The following is a 3,458-nucleotide window of genomic DNA, read 5'->3' on the forward strand; positions in this document are numbered from 1 at the left end:
CACGACCCCACACGAAGATCCACCAATCAGGAAGGAGGGTTTGTCTGTTTGCGGATAAAGTCTTCCGGGATTAAGAGCTCAAATGCCCTTAAATTGATATATTTGTTAAAAATATTTAAAGTGATTTAGGTAGCCCTTTTTGTCTTTGTTTTTATTTTAATTTACATTTTTTATTATTATTTATTAATATGTAATACCTTATCTGTATTTGCTTTTGTTTTCTTTCCTTGTTGTTGAAAGTGCCTTGACTGTTGAGTGAATTATGAATGTATGTTTGTTTTTCAATTAAAAAAACAAAAACAAAAAACATGTAAAAAAATACATTTTGCTTTCGTTGCTTCAAACGCAATGTTTTTTTTTTTTTTTTTTTTTACATCCGGTTTAAACAAGCCACTTCCTTTCTTTTCACGACCCCACTCAAGCTCAAACTGTGAGCGTGGTCTTCGCTATATGTCTTCATTAAGGTTAATAAAGGCTTTCCAGGACGGTAAAAGTTCATTATTATTGTCAATGTCACGTCTTTATTATTGTCATATTTCAAACTGGTTTTGTTTTATCTGAACCGCTAGATGGCGCTTGGCTTCCACGATGCTTGCTGAGCTGCTGAGCAAACCACAACATGGGTAAGGTTACTCACCAAGAAACCACAGCAACATAATAAGTTGTCTCTCATTTGTATTTATTTTTTCCATATTGCTGCTTTGTAAAGTAAACGCAGTGGCTGAGGGAAGGATGAAGACAATCCGCCAGTGTCAAAGCACACAGATTGAGACATTAGGAGTGACATTCCCTTCATGCATTCGCTTGTGGTAGCTGCTCCACTTTTCTAATCCTGATCTAATTAAAGACCTCATCCTCGCCACCTCGTTTTCAAAAGTCGCTCCCTTCAATTACCGATGACAAGTGAGCGCCCGACACACACATTAACCTCCTACGTGAAGAGCTACTTTGGCTGCCCACATCTCTCCCTTGTGATAACACAAAGCCAGCCCTTTCAGAAGGCAGTTCCCAGAGTAGCCAGAAATTGTACTCAAGTAAGAGTACTGTTACTTTAGAGATTTATTACTCAAGTAAAAGTAAGGAGTAGTCACCCAAATATTTACTTGAGTAAAAAGAATGTTGTGAAAAAACTACTGAGTAACTGATGAGTAACATATACAGTAGTGATGGGCAGAGCCGGCCCAAGGCATAAGCGTACTAAGCCCTTGCTTAGGGCCCCGCGGCCACCAGGGGGCCCCCAAAAGCAATTAACAAAAAATTATAATTTTTTATTTTTTGCATGTACGAGTCTGACTGATGATTTCTAAATGATCAAAGATATATTATTGTACAAAAACACAATTTTAGGTCAACATTTTTGCACATTGCTGTTTCAGGTTTTTGTTACCAAAAATAATAAAGTGAATCGGAATCAGCTTTATTGTCCAGTTATGTTTAACACACATGGAATTTAACTTCAGTAGACTGTGCTCTCTTTGTACAAAGTAAACATTAAATATGAACAATTAACTAAAAATATAAACTAGTAATTAAAGACTAATATGTACAAGACTGTACATATTGTTGGGGAGGAGATCTTGCCCCAAGTGGAGGAGTTCAAGTACCTCGGAGTCTTGTTCACGAGTGAGGGAAGAGTGGATTGTGAGATCGACAGGCGGATCGGTGCGGCGTCTTCAGTAATGCGGACGCTGTATCGATCCGTTGTGGTGAAGAAGGAGCTGAGCCGGAAGGCAAAGCTCTCAATTTACCGGTCGATCTGCGTTCCCATCCTCACCTATGGTCATGAGCTTTGGGTTATGACCGAAAGGACAAGATCACGGGTACAAGCGGCCGAAATGAGTTTCCTCCGCCGGGTGGCGGGGCTCTCCCTTAGAGATAGGGTGAGAAGCTCTGTCATCCGGGGGGAGCTCAAAGTAAAGCCGCTGCTCCTCCGCATCGAGAGGAGCCAGATGAGGTGGTTCGGGCATCTGGTCAGGATGCCACCTGAGCGCCTCCCTAAGGAGGTGTTTAGGGCATGTCCGACCGGTAGGAGGCCACGAGGAAGACCCAGGACACGTTGGGAAGACTATGTCTCCCGGCTGGCCTGGGAACGCCTCGGGATCCCCCGGGAGGAGCTGGACGAAGTGGCTGGGGAGAGGGAAGTCTGGGCTTCCCTGCTTAGGCTGCTGCCCCCGCGACCCGACCTCGGATAAGCGGAAGAAGATGGATGGATGGATGGATGTACAAGACTGATGAGACAAGATGTGTCACGGCCAGGGCGCATTGGAATGCGTCCTCATCCTTGCGCGCTGCAAGCACCGCGGGACACGCCCACGACTGTGGCGCAGATCTAGGGACGCGCCGCGCGCGTCTCCGCCCTGCAGCTGCCGCCAGCTGCAATCACTTGCCGGCAATCATCACACCTGCCTGGAATGAAGGAGCTGCCTTCATAAGCCTGGACATCTTGGCATGCCGGCGCCGGAATATAATCATCTGTTGGCGTATAGTAAGCGATCATCCTGCTTGATGCAATACTGTTCTCGCTGTCTGTTTTCCCTTCCGTGTTTCATTGTCGTATCATTCTACTGCAGACCTCCGTTCCTGTGTTTTGACGTTGCTGTGTGTCTCGTCATTTCTCGTCGTCGTTCCCCTGCTTCTCGGACTGCTCCTTGGATCTCGACCTCCCGCTTGGACACGGATTCCCCTCTTCCCCTGGACTTCCTCATCTTTCGTTCAACACTTGGTAACGCACACCTCAGTTAAATACTACACATAGTCTTACACCATACACACTCTTGGATTTTGCCACACTCCATTTCCTTAGTTCGTATATTTAGTGTTGTTTATTATTATATATATTACTACCGTATTTTCCGCACTATAAGGCGCACCTAAAAACCACAAATTTTCTCAAAAGCTAACAGTGCGCCTTATAACCCGGTGCGCTTTATTACGATTCATTTTCATAAAGTTTCGATCTCGCAACTTCGGTAAACAGCCGCCATCTTTTTTCCCGGTAGAACAGGAAGCGCTTCTTCTTCTACGCAAGCAACCGCCAAGGTAAGCACCCGCCCCCATAGAACAGGAAGCGCTTCTTCTTCTACTGTAAGCTACCGCCCGCCCCCGGAAGAAGAAGAAAAAACGCGCGGATATCACCGTACGTTTCATTTCCTGTTTACATCTGTAAAGACCACAAAATGGCTCCTACTAAGCGAAAAGGATCCGGTTCATAAAAAGACGCAATCTCTCCATCCGCACACGGATTACTACCGTATTTCACAGCAACTGATATTCCTGTGAACCGCACTGTGGATACAACGGGAGCACGTACGGTGAATATTCGCACCACAGGGAATGAGAAGTCATCCTTCACTGTGGTTCTAGCTTGCCATGCTAACTTCCACCCATGGTGATATTCAAAAGGAAGACCTTGCCAAAAGAGACCTTTCCAGCCGGCGTCATCATAAAAGCTAACTCGA

General features: G+C 45.2%; 1 long non-coding RNA gene across 1 annotated transcript; it reads left to right on the forward strand.

Annotated features, from left to right (window-relative positions):
- Positions 1–386: 386 nt before the first annotated feature.
- On the forward strand, positions 387–1,016 carry LOC133593861 (uncharacterized). The gene is made up of 3 exons (XR_009814582.1): positions 387–487; positions 570–623; positions 710–1,016. It is a non-coding gene; the product is annotated as an uncharacterized lncRNA (long non-coding RNA).
- Positions 1,017–3,458: the final 2,442 nt, after the last annotated feature.

Source organism: Nerophis lumbriciformis, linkage group LG04 (assembly GCF_033978685.3).
Source record: "Nerophis lumbriciformis linkage group LG04, RoL_Nlum_v2.1, whole genome shotgun sequence".
NCBI lineage: Eukaryota > Metazoa > Chordata > Actinopteri > Syngnathiformes > Syngnathidae > Nerophis > Nerophis lumbriciformis.